This window comes from Sorex fumeus, unplaced genomic scaffold (assembly GCF_029834395.1).
Source record: "Sorex fumeus unplaced genomic scaffold, SorFum_2.1 ptg000129l, whole genome shotgun sequence".
Lineage (NCBI taxonomy): Eukaryota > Metazoa > Chordata > Mammalia > Eulipotyphla > Soricidae > Sorex > Sorex fumeus.
The window spans coordinates 12,118,701-12,138,252 of NW_026606186.1; positions in this window are offsets into that span (position 1 = coordinate 12,118,701).

The following is a 19,552-nucleotide window of genomic DNA, read 5'->3' on the forward strand; positions in this document are numbered from 1 at the left end:
TAAAATAAAGCTTACCATTTTTCCATGGGCTAACTGTATCATCATCTGAGGCCATTTGGGTTGTGTCAACAAATAAAGCAGATTGCATAGCTTATAAACAACAGAACGTGTTCAGTAATGGCCTGCTTTAGTTTTTCATTATAGCCTCATAAGGCAGAAGGAGTCCGGGGGATCAATGGAAACTCTTTTATAGAAAGATGTATAATTTCATTCATGAGACACCATCCTCATGATAAATTTACCTTCCCAAGACCACCTCTACTACTATTACCACCTTTGGGGATGATGCTTTCAATTTAGGAATATTGGGGTTGAGAGGGATACAATTCAACAATTGCAACAGCAATTCACATTGTAATTGTGTTCACCCAGTCCATAGGAAACAAAAATTAGAGATATGTAACCAATGCTGGCCATTCCAAAACCTGTCTCCATAGTATTCTATTCTAGCTTAAACTTCACAAGGCAGAAAACCCTTAGAAAAAATAATGCAAAAATACTTTGAGAATCCTTGCATTCAAGGATTGCAAGGTGTATGGTAAATGAAATTAAACTGATCTTTATGCCTTGCAAGTCATCTTGAGTTCAAATAATAGTGATATACAAATATCAACCAAATATCAACATTTGTATAAGGAGTCCCCAAACATGTTATATATTGTCTGACTTGATTAAATGCCTCTTCTTTGAAGTCTGACAAACAAGAACTCTTACTATATCTCATTTCCAAGAGAAGAAAAAGAATCTTAGAGAGACTTAATGAACTTGACCAAGGCCATCAGATGACATGACCATCATAAACTTGATGCTTCTGTTCAAGGACAGTTTGAAGAACTTTATTCCAAAGACCAAGTTTCAATGAATGACCATTATAGTACCAATTGAATTTTATAGTTAAAAAAATTCCTGTTTTTCTCAAAAGTAGGAGTTTTCTGATTTGAATCATTATGCCACCTGATTTAACCTTTTCTTTCTTTTCACTTTTGTGGAGGTAACCTTAGGTTCATGATGGAGGTGTGAATTAAATGTGCAACTCCTGATAACAAAATTCCCAGGTCATGCACAGGACTGTTTATACATAATAATTTCATCAGGGGGTTTGTGAAGCCTGATTAATTACTATTTTTAAAGAAGTCTGATATATGAAGATGAAAGGGTTTACCCAGAGTACACAGGGTTAGTGATAATACATACACTATGTGTAAAAAATCAGCAAAAATGGCATACAGAAAAAAATGGCATACAATGAGGAAGAAGGAGTGAATGGGGCTTAATAGGTGGGGCACCTGCGTACCCTGAGCTTTCTAGGAGCCAGTTTCAAACCACAGCTGATAAACAATCATCTTTTCACTCACTTTCTATAGCCAGATGAATGGATCACGATAATGATTAATCTTAGCAATAGCCTGAATTTCTTCTTGAAGACAAACCATAGGTATTGTTAATTTGGGGTTACTGTATTTACAACAGACATTTTAATGGAGTAATAAGTTACTTTCTTTGTAAAATCATACTTTCAGCTGCCTTTTACATTTAAAGACCAATTTGCATTCTCCTGGCAAGAATGCAGGTACTGTTATTTGGATTTGTGTCGAATTCACAAATTTGAGGTCAGATATAAGTTTCAATGTCTTATACTTTTTTAGTTAAATGAACTTAGCATCCCTTACAATAATTTTCCTGGCCAAAAAATTGGTTTATTGACAATAGATTTAAATGAGCAATTGCTAGGGTGTCTGCTATTTTGTAAGTAGTGTACGAATAAAAGCTTAAAACATTCAGGACATTAGTTTATTTCTAAACAAGCTTGAATTCCTTCCTTCCTTCCTTCCTTCCTTCCTCCCTCCCTCTTTCTTTCTTTCCTCCATCCTTCCTTCCTTCCTTCCTTCCTTCCTTCCTTCATCCCTCCCTCTTTCTTTCTTTCCTCCTTCCTTCCTTCCTTCCTTCCTTCCTTCCTTCCTTCCTTCCTTCCTTCCTTCCTATCTTTCTTTGTCTCTCTCTTTCTGTCTCTCTTTTTCTCTTTTTATCTTTCTCTCTCTCGTAATGCAGCTGCATTAGAGACAAAGAGATTGGGATTAGAAATTCACATTACTTGCTCATTATGTGATATGGGGCTATGTCAGAACCTTAGTTCCTTCTTTAAGAACTGAACTCATTTGTTATAGTCTAAATGCTTATGCTTATCTTAAAATAAATGTGGATTAGATGAGGTCGTGAGGCTGAGCCTCTCATGGTGGGATTAGTGTCTTTATAAGAGAGCAAAGGTTACAAGTCATCACTATACACAGCTCAAAGGCAGCTTCATGGATGCCAGGAAATAGACTATTCCCAGAACCAAACCAAGCTACATCCTAATCCAACTTACATCTTTTAAAGCAGAGTAAAATAAATTTACATTAAATAAGACAGTACGTGGAAAACAGAATGGAGAATTCTCAGTAAACTTAGAATTGAGCTGCCATAAGGTCCAGCAATTCCACCTTTGGGTATAGACCTCCAGGGCATAAATATATTAACTCAATATATGCACAGCATTATTTATTGCAGCACTTAGTACAGTAGCTAAGGTATGGAATCAATTTAGACGTCCAATGATGAATAAGTGAATCATGAAGAAGTAGTATATATACACAGCTGTAAGGAATAATGAAATCAGGCAATTCACTTCAACAGGAATGGAACTGGAAGATATATTAAATGAAGTGATTCAATAAAAGAAGAATGAACACAGGATGATCTTACATATATGTGGTGTTTAGAATTACAGGATACAAGAATGAGATGATTTAAAGAGGGGAATACTAAATTACATTTGACCTCAGAGTATAGGGAGGAAGATAGTACTGCACTGTCCTGTCCTCTCTCTCTCTCTCTCTCTCTCCTCTCTCTCTCTCTCTTTCTTATTGAGTACTATGTTTTGCAATACATGTACTGAAAGGTGATAATGCTTGTTCCTTTGTTCCTCAACCTACTTTCTGCACTCAGTGACAAATATTATTTTGAAGCCCAAATAAGATCAAGTATCTAATCTATGTAGGAGATTTTTAATAAATATACTTGTCCTGTTTTCTCTGTACTGTGCAAGTCAATGATTTCACTTTAGTTACTGTTGGTTGTATATCCTTCTTGATTCTTGGTCAACAAAGTTGGATGTTTGACAGTCCTTCCATAATCCAGGGTGTTTTGGGGAAGGTAGGAACGCTGAAGATGGAAAATGTACACACTCTTAATTCCATTATCATTATTATTTACTTGAATTCAGAAAGACTTCTGCAGAGATAAAGCTCCAGCAGGTAAGCAAGACTGTGATGTATGAGATGTATGAGCTTCCTCCATTTCAGCAGAAGCTGAAGTACCTTTGCATTTGTCTAACATTGCTTTATTCCTTGGAACAAAATTGCAAGAAACTATCACATTCTCTCTTAGGCAAGCTGAAACAGCAGGAGGGGTTAATGTTTTTCACAATGAATTCTGATTTATTAAATATACTTAGCAACTTATGAATATGTATATGATTTCTGCAAACAAAAGGTCACCTGGTTATGAAGTAGGGGAAACAATATTTAAGAATGTAACACCGTAACAGAGCCTAAGGTGGGGAAAGAAGTTCAAGAGGAGCAGCGTTGGAAAGGTCCAGGAGGAGGTATAAGTTGGCAAAAATAGTTATATATCAAGGAGAGGGCAGAAATCAGGGACTGTCCAGATGCCACAGAAAGACGGGGGAATGCAGAAGATAATACAAGAGGGATGAGAGGAGGTGGAAAAGGTAAAGTGGGAGCCCAAAGTAGTTGGGAAACAGAAGACAGAAGAGGCAGGTCAAGGCCACCTTCAAACATTAATGTCTTCAGAGAGAGGATAGGGAGAAATCTTAGTAATGGACTGAAGAAAAGTTGTAAAAGTCCTGTGGCATTTAAACTAATAAATATGTATAGTTCCTATGGGATATATGGTATGCAGTCTGTGGAAGTGCAGCTATTTTTGGTGTATTCAATTAAAGAATACACAGTTGAATCCTGTAGTCAAGAATTCTGTAGGATGGAGCTCATGACCAAGGTTAAAGGAATTCTCACAAGTTGGCATTAGGTTCTAAGACTTAATACTTTACGGATCATGAGTTATTAGCATAATTTTCCACATGGTTTGATGGGCTCATTTAGACACTAAAATAGCCTAAGAAAATTTTTAAAGAAAAGAAGATTGATAGTTTATTAGGACCACCTACGGCCAGGCCCTTTGCATAACCATCTTTCTCACCTCTCCTAAAGAAACTGGTGTCTTTGTCCTATTCAATTTTCTACCCAAAGGATGGGTCATTATTCTATAGTATGTACCACGCCCTTTCAAACTCATTTGAATCTATTCCAATAGTAGAAATCTTAAATCATTACTTTCCTACTTGTAATTAATGTGAGTAATAAAGAAATGGTTTAATCTTAATCTTGAAGATGGATTATATTTAATCAGAGTATCATTCCCTTTTAATAAAATTAGCATTGGTTAATTCAGGGCTAGATAAAAGATCTAATTCTATATCTAGATAACAAAAACATTGAACAGTTATGAAAACCTAGGAATAAACAGGGGCCCCATTATGATACCTATATTTGATTTTCTCAATGAAGTCCTTGCTTGAGATCTTTTCAATAACATGTTCTAATACATTGTTATCATTGTCTCTAATAGGCTCTCTTTCTCTGTCTACTAGTGTTTGTTTCTCCTTTTCTGTCAATCTCTCTATTTAGAGATATAAAATTCGAGCTTGGCTCTATAACTTATAACCTGGAAACACAGATCCTATGAGTAATATTTTGGAGAAACGTTAGATCCTATCTATCCTTTCGAGAGATTCATAAGACTTAGTGACATAAAAATATCTTATATAGTTCTTTTTTTAAATTTTTATTTATTTATTTATTGAATCACCGTGGGAAAGGTTACAAAGCTTTCAGGTTTAGGTCTCAGTCATGCAAATATCAAACACATTTCCCTTTACCAAAACTTATTTTTTACCATGAAGAACCCCAATAAAACCCCACCCCCACCCCTCCCAGTCCCTGTGGGGCAGATGAATTCTAGTTAACACTCTATCTGCTTTGATTAGATTCATTGTTTCAATAAAAGATTCACCACTATTATTTAGTTTACCCCCCCCCCAAATCAGACATGTTGAAAAAGCATTGTGAAGTGATTTGCTTTCTACAGCTGGGTTCAAGAATTAAATATTGGTTTTGGATTTCTGCTATTTTACTTATTGACCCTGGAAGTATTTCTACTGAAAGTCAGATAGTTAAGAAATTGGTTTCTGTGCTCTGGAGTCGTGGCCGTGCTGGAGAGCCGCTAGTGAGGGACAACTGGTGGCCTCGGTAGGGCGTGAAGGGCGGACCGAAACGCCCCCCTTCCCATGAGGTTTAGTCGCCCCCAGTCCCCCGGCTCATACCTGCTGTCCACAAGGCTCCCATGCGGCCGCCATCTTTCTTTCCAGAGAGGAGAGGGCGAATGGGGCAACACCCTTTCCCCTCCGGACAGACCTGATGGCCTGGATTAACGCATAGTCCTTTCACTTTTCTGCTCCAAGCTGCCGGGTTCTGCATTAAGTCCTTGTGCTTCTGGGGCCGTGGCCGTGCTGGAGAGCCGCTCGTGGGGGGCAACTGGTGACCTCGGTAGGGCATGAGGAACGGACCGGAATGCCCCCTTCCCATGAGGTTTTAGTCGCCCCCACACCCCCGGCTCATACCTGCTGTCCACAAGGCTCCCATGTGGCCGCCATCTTTCTTTCCAGAGGGAGGAGGGCGGAAGGGACCAACACCCTTTCCCCTCCGGGCAGACATGATGGCCTGGATTAACGCATAGTCCTTTCACTTTTCTGCTCCAAGCTGCTGGGTTCTGCATTAAATCCTTGTGTTTCTGGGGCTGTGGCCGTGCTCCAAACTTAACTATGATTTTCAGAGAGAAACGTTGGGTGGTTTACTTCCCATGGATCACTTTGTATATAGAGAGATGTCGCCCGGCCGTGTAAGCGGCCGCGCGGTTTTGAGGAAAAGTCCTAGTTCCCGCATACTCCAGCTGTGCTTGTAGAGGCTTCTGGTCACCGGGGTTCCATCTGGGGGAGGCGGGATGCGGTACCTACCCCATCTGGAACTTCCCGATGATCTCGGCTCTTTTTGGAACCTGTTTTTTTTTTCCTTCGGGATCTGTGGATCCCGCCCTCCATGTTGTCCTTCTCTTCGGCTGAATGCTCTATAGTTCTTTAATAAGTAATTTTAAGTTTGTTTATACCAGCATTTCCTAAATTTCATTCATCATCCCTGGGTTTTACATATTTTCAGAATATTTATAAGTTTTTACATACACCCACACACATGCACGCACGGACACACACAGATAGATAAATAGACAGATAGATAAATATATGATAGATAGATAGATAGATAGATAGATAGATAGATAGATAGATAGATAGACACATAGCCACACTCAGCTGTGCTTAGGGCTCACTCCTTCTGTACTCAAGATTCATTCCTGATGGGACTAAGGGGACCATATGAGACACCAGCAATCAAACCCAGTAGGCTGTATGGAAGACAAACATCATGCTCTTTATACTATCTCTCTAGCTCCTAAAATTAATATTTTTGCAGAACATTCTTAGAGATCTTCTGACTAAATGAATCTTTCAGGGAATATTTCTTATAAATAAATTTCCTAAAACTTAAGTATTTTAGAGGTAATTCACCTAATCTAGGTCTTCAAGTAAATAACAAAGATATAAAATGGCATAGGGACTCTGTTCTGCTAACTGTAAAAATCCTTGATTCAGTGTTTTGGATAAAAGAAACCCAAGAAGGAAAGAAAGAAACCCAAACCAAGTCTCATCTCTTTCTAGGACCCAGAAATTTATCAGAGCATTTGACAAAACGTTTAGTTACCCTGTGAACACACAGAACTCCCTTGTCATTCAACAGTCATCAAGGATAGTCTAGACACTTCTCTTTAAGTTTTGGCCTCTACCTTCAGAGGATTGTTTAAATTCTGACATCACTCAGCAAATAGGAAAAGAGGTTAGGATTTAAATTCATATGTCCAAAACAATATAAGCAGCCCAAACCAAAAATAACTCCACACTTGTTTTGAACATTCTGGTATTATTTCCTCCTAGCAAGTGAGGTAAGTAACACATGGTTATAATATTCACCCAATGAAGCATGGAAGAAGACTTTTTGAAAGATGATCAAAAGATGTACAAAGGAAAAGTTTGAGGGAAAGTGCTGTTTAGACTGAAATTTGAGGGGATCATTCCTCATGGATTTGGCTTTTGACTTGAGATTCAAAAGATGAGTAGAGTTTTGATAGGTGGAAAGCATTAGGCAGGAATGTTTCAGAGCCTCTCAGTTCATCTCTACATGCTGCTGTGTTTCTCTTGGGCAATAAACACAATGCTATTAGTAATGGGATTTGCTATAATCACTAACTTATAAATACTTTCTTCTAAAAGAATGTTCAGGCAAAAATGTTCAGATACGCTCTGACTAAGCCTTGTTAGTCAACCTATTCATAACCCAAGGACTTCTGTGAATCTAGAGAAAAGAGACCTACAGGAATGCAAAAGTTATATAAACACACACACACACACACACACACACACACACACCTGTTTCAAATCTTTCTTGTAAGCAGGAAGCATGTATCTGGTAGGAAGTTATCACAATAGATAAGCCTCCAACATATTTAGGGAATGATTCTAAACCCTGAGTTTTATTTAGCTCAGAAAAAAAATCTAAGTGAATATAAGAAAATAGAGATTTTCACATTATGCTGTAGGTGTGGTCTTCATAACAATGGTACTTATGAGTCAGTTATTTTAAGTAGACACTACCCAATAATTATCTCAATTCTTTTGCAATTTACATAGCTACAGAATCCCATTTTCCAAATAAGTAAATAAAACTTCAGAGATGATTATAACCACAAGTCACATCGTTATATGTGCAGATAATGTAAGATTTAAATTCAGCTCTCTCTCTCTCCAATTATTCTTTCTCTCTAATTCTCTCTTTCTCTCTCTCACTTTCTCCTAAAGTGAATAGTTGAGTGAATTCTATCAGTTTAGTTTTTTATTTATTTTTGAAGTGGACTCATCAACCTCATCATACCACCTTCACTGGATGTCCATCGAAGGTGACTATCTAGGATGCGATTCCATTTTATTTCGTGAAATATTCCTCTTTCTAGAGACTAGGAACTGATTTTAAAATTCTCCAGACACATTTTATTTTTCTTCTCATTTTAATATATTTCACTCTGTCTATGATTATGATTACCTCCCCCCATAGAAACACTTATGCTTTTGACTCTAAAATGCAAATTGATGGAATTTGTATTAATGAGTTACCTTCACTCTTCCTAAATCAATCCATCAAATATCCACACCATACTTTAAGCTGAGTGCAGCTAGTGATGAAATGTGGACCTATACAACAGTCCACTTGACCTTCAGGAGAAGATTTATAAACCTGGATTAATAAGCAAATAGCAAGATATATACATTTTATAATGCTGAATTTGACAGTGCAAATAATTTTTCAGGAAGGAACATTATCAACAAAATTTTCCAGAAAGTTCCCTTTAGAGAAATTGAGAAATAGAATAAAATGAAGATAATTTTGTTATCAATATTAATCGTGTTACAAATATTAATAATAATGATACATTTTATAGAGCTTCTCAGAGTTTTAGACCAATATCTCTCAACTGAGCATCATTTGGCCTTCTGCATTTCAGGATATCCCAAAGGGACCACAATAAAATTACATAAATGAAGGGGGCTACAGCGTGAGATTTGAGGTCAACCAGTGAGACAGAGGAAATCCTTCCTAAAGAAATGGGGTCAGAAGTGGCCATGGTCAGAAAAAATGTTGCAAAACAATGATCTAAAAACTCTGTTGTATAAAGTATAGTCACAATCTGAAATTTGCTTTTCTAATTTTGAAGACAGGTAAATAGAGTTTAAGTGTCTAGTAATTTAATCAAGTGCTGGAGCAAGAGCACAGCAGGTAGGGTGTTTGCCTTACACACGACCAACTCAGGTTTGATTTCTCTGTCCCTTTCAGAGAGCCCGGCAAGCTACTGAGAGTATCCCACCTGCACAGCAGAGCCTGGCAAGCTCCCTGTGGCGTATACCACATGCCAAAAAAATTAGCAACAAGTCTCACAATGGAAACGTTGCTGGTGCCCACTCAAGGAAAATGAACAGGAGGACAGCACTACAGTGCTGCCGTGCTACCACTAAAAAGCAAACCCAAACAAAGGTTTTTCACTCTGTCTTCTCTTGTCCCTGCTATTCACTCAACATTGTGCTTGTTCAAAGATGATGCTTTATTTGCATTACCATGATCAGATTTGTTTTCTGGTTTGTCTCTCCTGTATCTTTTCAGATAAGAAGAAAGATAATATTAGTCTCATTCTGAGAGGGAGATGAACAGGGGGAGTAGTGAGAAACAATGCATGTGCATTATCTCAACTCATATTCAGTCACTCAAAAGCATTTTATATCATGAAATGTATAGTAAATCAGAATCAAATAAACATTCCTGATCTCAGAGCTCAGAATAGTATGAGACATTAGAACATCATGGGAAGCAATAAATGTTTGCAAGCTGGTGGACTATGCACATGAAAGAATGAAGTGCTGTGGACAAATACAGCATGAGTACCACAACTCTTAAAACCTGAGAGAGAAGAGACAGAGCAACAGTACAGTGGGTAAGGTATTTTCGTTGTATGCGGCTAAACTTCAGTTTGATCCCAGAATCCCATATGGTCCTGTGAGCCCCAAAGGAGTAATTCCTTAGTGAAGACCCAGGAGTAAGCCCTAAGCACTAGTGGGTATGACGTCCCCCCCCAAAAAATCCCCCAAAATGAACAAGAAAACTGAAAGAGATGCTTCTAATGGAAGAACATGGAAAGGTGCCTGAAAAAGGGGTATAGAGTTAATTAGGTGAAAGTGGAGCATAGCAATCAGAGGAGGATAGACTTGCTTGAGACATTCCAGGAAGAGACTCAAAGTGGAAGAACCAGTTCCCCACACAGACAAAAGTTCAGTATTGTTGGTGCTCAGAGGGCAAAGGAGAGTATTACAGAGGTTAAAGAGAGACAGTATTAGAGAATGCATTTTTCTTAAGGCATTTTATTTTTTACAGTTAAAAGGGAAAACCTTGAAGAGTTTTAAAGAGAAGTGGCTTTTGCATTTAAAATAGATCTTGCTGGCTACAGCAGGATCCCTGTATCAAATGAACACTGCAGTGGAGATAGAGAGGCGAAGAAGGAGGCTCTTATAGGGGTGGTGAGTGGGAAGTATGTGCTGCTCTTAACTAGGTAATGTCAGGAGGTTTAAAGAGAAGTTGGTGGATTTTAGAGACATTTAAGACACAAAATTAGCATAACTTGAAGACTGATTGACTTGGGGATCCAAGGGAGGCTAAAGAAATGGCAGAGCTGGTCATCCGGGATTTAAGTCTAGGACTCAACACAGCATGACAAGGGCTGGTGAAGCCAGGGACTTGCTCTTAATTTAGATCTTAACTGTATCTGGGCAATGAGCAGTGAGCAACGTGAATAGGGAGAGAGAAACTGGTTAGGAAATGAGGTCACATCCCAAGTTCTGCTGTGGTGCTGTGGATGTTGGACTTATGAGAATCTGGAAGAATAGAGAAGATGTGGTGTGTGTGTGTGTGTGTGTGTGTGTGTGTGTGTGTGTGTGTGTGTGTGTGTGTGAGTTAAGTTTCCTCTTCTGCCCTAGTTCTATGCGCTGCTCTGTCTTTTGTGTTCTTTGCCAAAAGGAAAGAAAACAGATTGTTCTTGCTCAGAGCATTCGACTGACTCAACTGGTGCCAAGCAAAAAAAAGCCTTAAGAATATAATAATAATTGCCCATGTATACAGAGTACTTTACAGTTTACAAAGTATTACACTTATAAAACTAAGCTCTGTGAGGCAGGCATGCAATTTCATTTAGAAGACAATAAGAATATAAAAATAGGGTAAATGAACAGGGCAAGCCTTCCAACTGTATTTGCATCCTCCAGATTTGATCTCCTGCCCTTTCCCCTGTCCTCCTTCCACTGTATCAGACTTGAGTTTATCTTGAAAGAGACACCAGTACTTTGAAAGACTGTATATGGTTCTTCCCATTTACATTGTCCTCTCAGACTGGGAATAAACTTTCATCACCCTGACAGGACTCGTTAATTTTTTTCACTCCATATGAGAAAACAAGAGTATCACAGTGGCCCAAGGTCTGTGAGCTAAGGGGTATGTGACCTTGGGTTAAGAGAGAGAGAGATTTCAGTGATTTTAGTATGATGTATGTCGATAATTCGGTCATAAATCTCGAGTCCCCAGTTCAAGCTTTCCTTTGAACGGGGCCAGGTTGATAGCAATGAGGAGTGGTTAGGTTAAGAGCAGCTGTCATGCAATCTTCTAATTCAAAATAATTGGAATTCTGTTCTCAAACCACAGAGCCCTGATTTAGCCAACTCAGACTCAACCAGAAAGCATCTGTTTCCATCTCCAATGGCAGCAGTTCAATCCCCACTCCAGCTCACCATTCCTCTCTGCCAACTGGCTGGCAGTTAGAGTGGAAGTCTGCAGGCTTCCAGATCTAGCCCCAAGGCTCCGGGGAGGTTACGTGAAGTTCCCAGATTAGAATAAGGGGAAGAGATGAAAAAGGAAAGGCCCAACCTTGAAGGCTCTCCTGTTGGTAAAGAGAATTCGTGTTTCTGAAGATGTGCTGGGCACTTTGCTTGAAGGTTCTTTTGCTCTTTTGTTTGCCACACCCAGTGGTGCTCAGGGGTTACTCCTAGATTTGCACTCAGGTGTTACTCCTGGTGGTGCTTGAAGGACCATATGAGATGCTGGGGAGGTAAGCCTGGTCAGCCACATGCAAGGCAAATGCCCTGCTGCTGGACTACCTCTCCAGTCCCTTCTTAGAGATTCTTACATTCAAGTTCATTTCATAGTCCAGTAAGATAGAGATAATATCTTTTGGCAGAAGAAGGAATATACTCAGAAAGGTAGTGCATTACAGTTTGTGAATGATAGAACCAGGATTGGATTTTCTGCTGGTGCTAAGACGTTTCCTTCCACCTTGTATTATTGGTTGATCATTTCTATTGTTGAAGACTTTCCATTGGGAGTATTCCTGTCCTAAATTCTCTTTAAAGGCCAATATCAAGAGACACCTTCTTTTTTTAAAGTTCCACGTTGGCCCTCAGTTGAAAGCTTGGGCCTGGTTTAGTCTTCAATTAGAGAGAATTGAAGGCCTTGGAGAAAAAAAATCAAAATTACTGAGCAGCAAACAATGGTTGTTTTTATCTCACCTTGCTTGTGGGATTCTAGAAAAAGACTTCTGTTTGTTATGTTAATGAACCCTTTGTGATTCTCTTTTGCTTATGTATAATTAAGATGGTTTTTAAAAAATATCTCCTCCTGGAGTTTGGGGAACCAAAGTGTTTGTTTGGATTGGTAATAACTAATAACAGAAAATTATGGAAACAGACTTACAAAAGTACTGCAAGAAATGTGCTTCATGATGGTGAAAGATGTTGGCAACTAGATTTCAGAATGCTCAGTCCAGAGATGGAATACTGGGGTGTGTGTGTGGGAGGGAGGATGCACTCGAGGGGGTGAGTCCTGTATCTGCACTCTCTGCTCCCACTCCTGGAAGAATTTACCCTGCACATGTAAAGTGAAATTTACATGCTCATTTACACATAAAGTAAAATGAATATGTAAAGTGAAAATTACATGTAAATGTAAAGTGAAACCCCTTTTCATTTATGTTCATCCCAATAAACCAACACTCTAGATATGTAGAAGTCTAACCCAGAGAGAGGAAGATAGTTAGGCACCTGACCAAAGTATGCTAATCTTCTCCTTTCAATAATAACTGGTTTGAAGCAATAAATACTGTACATGGAATGAGTCAGTAAGCCCCTAGAGCCATACTTTTTCTCTCTTTTTCTGTCTCTTAATCATCTCGGCATCTCTGCTTCAGGCCTGTTCACCAGGGCTAGTCTGCTGCAGAAAGATTTCTATAGAAAGAAAATTCAGAGCACCACATCAGGTCTGTGGGGCAGGATGTTGCAGGTGTTTGTCCTCCTCTTGTCTAGTCAGCCTTTGTTGAGGAATTCCCATTGCCACATTTTAGGAATAATATTCATAATTGGATCAAGTAAAAATGCAAGTTCCTAGAGGACAAAAAAGTCTGAGACTGTTCCAAACAGAATAAGCTAAAACAGATAAACTCTGGGATTCACTATTCTCATGTTTTAAAAATGAGTAAATTCACGATTTAGATTAAGTGGTAGAGTATAGATCTAGTGAAGTCAGTGGGTCCCCACGGATGGAGGCAGAGAGGAGACACTTTCTTCCAATCTTCTTCTGCCACCCCAGGACAAGTGGGGAAGGTTGAGACTAATAAAGTCTGTGATGATCCCCTGCTTGGCATGGGCAAGAGCACCCTCCCCCCATGACCCACCCTCGCCCCACCACCACCAGCCCCAGCAGGTGGCCATCAAGCCACACTTGATGCCCACTTGGTCTTATGTCTTCTGGTTTAGGAGTTAATTCCCACCACCTATTTCTCAGGAGTCATGGACCCAGGCTGGAGTGAGGAATTACAATTTGCAGGAAGAGAAAGTCAGTCCTAGGCATTGCCCAGGCCTTTCTGTGGCCTTATCTTATCTCACAGAAAGGAAATTCAGGAGGCGATGGAAGTGAAGTACAAACAGATTTTGGTTGGAAGTTTTGAGAAAGGGAAGGTGGGAGTTACATGCTCAAGAGAGAAAAAGGGCTTCTCCAAAGAGGATAGAGCCATAGTACACATCTCAAGAGGGGAGATGCTTTGACATATGTGTTGGGGAGCCACACGTGTTCAGCCACGTGGGCACAAGCAGCACAAAGGTTTGTTCAAGGTGGCTTTTATAGAGTTTTTCCCAAGTTGTCCCTCATGGGGCTTCTAGCTATGAATTCTTTGTTAGGTTAGTTGCCAAGGAGGGTAGAGTTGGGATGGTCTTCTTTGAAAACACCTTTTCTTGACCTTTGTTCCCACTGGAGCTTCTCTCAGAGGATGGGTTCAACCTTCTCTGGTCTGGGATAGCTCTGGGTAAAGGTCTTGGTTGCTGTAGTGACAGTAGTTTTTAATGGCGAGTCCTGACAGCCTTAGGGCTAGGTGGTTTTCACTGTATCACTGTATCACTGTCATCCCGTTGTTCTCCTCGAGCAGGCACCATTCGTCCTAGCCCTGAGATTTTAGCAAGTGCCACATTGGAGACTCTTTCAGGGTCAGGGGAATGAGACCACCATTGTTACTGGGTTTTGGCATATTGAATAGACCACGGGGAGCTGGCCAGACTCTGCCGTGTGGGCAGGATAATCTCTGTAGCCTGTCAGGTTCTCCAAGAGCAAGAACTAGACAATAAGAAGAGGTCTTATTGTGGTCTTATTGTCTTCCTGGAGCTTGGTTTTATAGTCTCTGGATCTTGGCTGTTGATGGGATTACATGGTGCCGGGGGCAGTTGGTGGGTGTAACTGTCTAGCTACTGAAAGATGGGGGATCTGGGTGGAGGAGGCCCAGTCCCAATCTGAACAGGCTTGGAGATCTCAGCCCCAGGTCTCACACACCGAGATACTCTGAAAATAAATTTTTTTCAGAGTTTCTCCTTTAGTTGTTACTTGCTTATTTAATGAGCACAAGATATTGGTTGATGGATCACTTTGAGGATCTATATATCAGATATGTATTAAATGTATGCAATTGGCCTAATGTAATTCTAGGTGCTAAGCAATCAGTGAGGCACGGGCTTTGGTCTCATGGAACTTGTTTTCTACTTATGTAGTATACAATATTTAAGTAAGACAATTATATGGAGAAGATAAATTTAGATTGTGACAGTGATAGGATGGGCAACCAAAATGGGATGATTAGGGAAATATAATTTAAAAAGTAATAAATAATTGATAAAGTTTATCATTTGGGTGCCAAGAAGATAGTATTTAGGATCCAAATGACCAAAAGGAACCAAATAGACACAGACCTTGGGGTAAATGGGTTCCAGGCAGAGAGAACAATCGAGGCACTTTTTTTTGCACTGAAATAAATTCAGCTTGTTTCTGTAATATAAAAAAGCATGGGGAAGCTATTATTATATAAGAAAATGGGGAGTGGGTTTAAGAGCTGAGGTCAGAGAATAACCTAGGTCATATCTTATCATACCTGGTAATGAGAATGGGTTTTATTCCAAGTATATGTCATGAGGGTAAACTTTGGAAGTTTTGTTATAGAGAAGTGATGTGATCTTTGAGTACTGTGAAGTATGTACCTTATTCAAAGAATGATGTGCATAATCACCAATTGATTATTGCTTCCAGGGGTCAGAGCATTTCCTAAATTCGAGCATTCTCACTTTCCATGACACAGAATTCACGGGCTCTATTTCTTAAGATTAGAAGGAATTTGGATTGTTTAAATGAACACCATTAATGAATAGCAATTATTTTTGATGATGTGAAGAATACTGAGTGAAAGAAAGATTGGAGTTATGAAATTATTTTTGATACGTTATCAAATTATCAAAGTTAAAACTCAGGACTCTAGTTTTTCACAGTTCCTTTCCCTCCATTCTATACCTCTCCTTAGTATGAATTATTGGAACATGATTGTTTTTATGGATTCAATGCAAAGACAAAATCCAATAGGTTCACCATTACAAATCACAAAGAGGGACAATAGACCTTATTTTATTCAAATACTATTATGCTTGCATCTCCTCCACAAAACCTTTCCAAATACTCCTATATAGTATTTGCTTGTAAATATATCTTATTTTTCAACTTTAATTTAAGCTTCTAAAATGCTCTATCACTGTCTGGTTTATATTTAGATAGATTCTTGCTTCTGCCACTAGCCTGAAAATATCTCAAAAATTGGGAACTTTTGTTTATTTTATATCCATCACTGCACCTTTTTTTATGAGCTGAGTTTTATCAGACTCCCCTCCCCACAATTCATATATTGAAATCCCAACCCCAGTAGCTTCAAATGTGATCATTTTTGAAGGTGACTTTAAAAAGAGGTGGTTTGGGTAAAATGAGTTTGTATGGATGGATGGGGCTTAATCTGACGGATAGCTTAATAAGAAGAGAAGATTAGGACACACAAAAAAGCACATTTAGGGAAAGAGTTGATGAACACGTGAGAAAACATCTATGTGCAATCCAAAGAGGCAGGTCTCAGAAGAAACAATCCTGCTGCTATCTTGATCTTGGATTTCTAGCCTAATTCATAACTGTGACAAAGTGAATGGCTGCTGTTTAAGTCCTCCCCCTTCTGTAATAGTTTTGTTTTGGCTGCCCTTGCAGACTAGCAGAGATTGTCGCAATGGGTATGATTTGTCCAACTTCCTGCGAACTGGTGAGGTAAGCTGCGCATGGGCAGCAACTTTTAAGCTTTGTGCCCAGGTTTCTAGCACTAGGCTTTGAAGAAGATGAGTGAATCTAAACATTAATAAAAATGGCTAGTCCCATAGAGCTTAAGTGATTTCCCAGGCTCTCGCATAGCAGCAGAAGTGCCTGATTCTTCCCTACTCCGATTGGGAGAAATGTCAGAGAGGGGTCTTGAGATTCAGACTCAAGGTAGCAGTATGAAGGATTTAGGAAGCAGTGAGAACATCGACTACCAACAAAAGGATGGTCAATGATTAGAAAGTGAGATCTAGGCTCGGATATGTTGAAATGTGCACAGATGGGAAATACACAGTTCCCAACATGACAATCAGGAGAAGTTTTCTCCCTGTTACAGCGGGTTCCCACTTTCAACCCACTTGATAAGCTTTTACCAAAGGAAGAGGGTGGTATTTCTATGGTTGGTCAAATCTATGTCACTTATTGGGATAAAATTAGACAATTAGAAGCTTTTCAAAGCTCTCTGTGCCTACAAGGGCAAGGAGCAGATATTAACATCTTTCTTGCGGGAAATAAATCAGTATTTTCACAGGCAACCTGCTATATCTTTCTCACCCTGCTAGGTTTGAGTGTTGGTCCAAGTTATATTGAAGGCGCAGGAAGATATTTGCTTAAATTTTGAAGCTGTATAATGGTGCCAACCCAGTTTTCTTCCCACCTTTTTTTTTTAATTTTATTAGATCACTGTGAGATAGTTACAAGCTTTCATATTTGGGTTACAATCACACAATGATCAAACACCCACCCCTCCACCAATACCATTCCCCACCACCAATATTCCCAGGATACCCCCCCCCCCTTTCCCACCCTCCTCTGCCTCCATGGCAGACATGATTCTCCATAATCTCTCTCTCCTACCTTTTTTAATTGAGTTGATATCTCTGTGATGTACAGGGGTACCACACACTTGATTTCATGCTTGCTTCTGACATGACCAAGAGATCATGTGTTCAGTTAAGATGATGACCAATGGTCGGTTGCACATTTTGTTGTGATGTTACACACTTGAATGTGATGCTTGGTTGTAGTACTTATGGGGGGTTACATTTTTACTGAGGCATTGGGGAGACCAAATAGCAGAGCTGTAGGGATCACTCTTAGGTATTTGGGGTGCACCCCTTCTACTTACATCCTCACTCTACTACTAAAATATCTCTCAGCCCCACAACTCAGCTTTTTACTTGAGAGACATTCATTATGCTCTAAGAGACTATATTTATACAGAGCAAGAGATTTGGTTCTCAGGTACTCACTGTTCTTTGTATTCAAATCACAGTGTGTAGGAATAGGGACACATCTGAGGGCCTTGTCTCTTACATCCCCTAGAGCTATTCCATCACCTGGCAGCCCCCAGATCCTCCCAACACCACCGAGTTCCATGATGTTTGCACAGTGACAGTTGGACTGCATGTCTGTGGGCGGTTTAAGATCCTGTGAATTACGCAGATTCTGGCTCTTCTATCATCAATTATTCTGGTCCTTCATGTGGGCCTGCGTAGGCTGTATCTTGTGATTTCTGGTTCTTGCCCAGCAGGGACTCTCAGCAGCCTGACCTTTTGAGTCACTTCACAGAGTCGCTTTTCTTAATTCTCAGTGCCCCCTCCTAATTTTCTTCTCCGAATTGCACAGTTATATTCTGAGACTCTCTTTTTCCCTCTCAAGTGTGAAGTTCATCACCTGGAAAGACAAACCAAATGTGACTTTTCTCCTTTGAGTTTCTTAATCATCTTTAAGCTCTGATTTATTCTCCACTCCCATCCCACCCCAAATGGAGACGAGTGCAATGTTCTCAAAGGGTAAAGGAAAGAGAAGAATTTCCCTTGTTTTAAACGCTGAATTTCTTTTAAAAGTAGAGACATGCACATATTCACACACCTAACATAAAGAGCAGTTCATAAATTAAAAATCAGTTATAGGGATAAAAAAATAAAAGAAAGTGTATCAATGTATTTCTAGACATAGATGCAATTTCATTCCACAGTTTTCTGGTGGAAATAGACTCCTGAGGTCAGCTGCTCTGAAGCATTCTGTCCCCGTTCTAATAAAGATCCAGTGGCATTTATGCAGAGATGTGCTTGCCAGGTAATTTTGCTGCTGTGACTTCATTTCGATAGCTCCCCAAAGAAAGAATAATGCCAATATCTCCAAATCTGGAATTCTGGAAAATAAGGGTTACTATATTCCCCACTTCCCCAAATCACAGCGGAGACAGCCACTGAATCTAGAGGGGTCAGCAGGTCCAAGGTTGAGTACCCATCCATTCTATACATAAACTTTGGAGAATTAGTTTGCCCAGTCAGTGGGAGGAAAGTGATTTGTCCTATTCTTTACTTCTCCCTTTTTCAGAGATTTCAGACAAATTATGAACATCTGCATCTCTGTTTAATTATGACTGCTATCCTTACATTACTTTATTTGTTACAGGGTCAGGAAAGCCTTGTGCCTTGTCACTTGTTTCACTTGTCACCCCTTTGCTCATTGATTTGCTCAAGTGGGTGCCAGTAACGTCTCTGTTCATCCCTGTCGTGTACTAGTGCAGCCCAATGGCATCTGTTCGCTCCTTAGGACAGAAATCACAAAGAGGCAATGTGGTGCAAAAGTGAACTTTTTACCCAGGCAAGGAGACAGTAAGTGGGTATAACCCAGACTTACTGCCAGAGGAGTATTTTACTGACTCTTTTTTTGATTACATTTATATCAAGAAGACATTTATTAATGACTTTTCTCCCTGGAACTGGAAACTCCCATTTTATTTCCTTATTAGGATCTATGGGAAGTGTGGGGGGTGGGGTCTGAGGTGCGGATGGTTCCAATAGCAATTGCAAATGGTCATGATGTAGGTGTGTTATTTACTAATCCATTATAATTTAGTTCCATTGAGATTGTAGGTCAGAATGACTGTCCTTGAACACCCTCTAGGATTCTGCTGGTTTAAACACAGGGGGAAATCCACATCCTGAGATCCATTTGTTGCTGAGTATACGTCACCCTGATGTTGAAGAACAAATACAACTCTATATTCTTCATTCTACCAG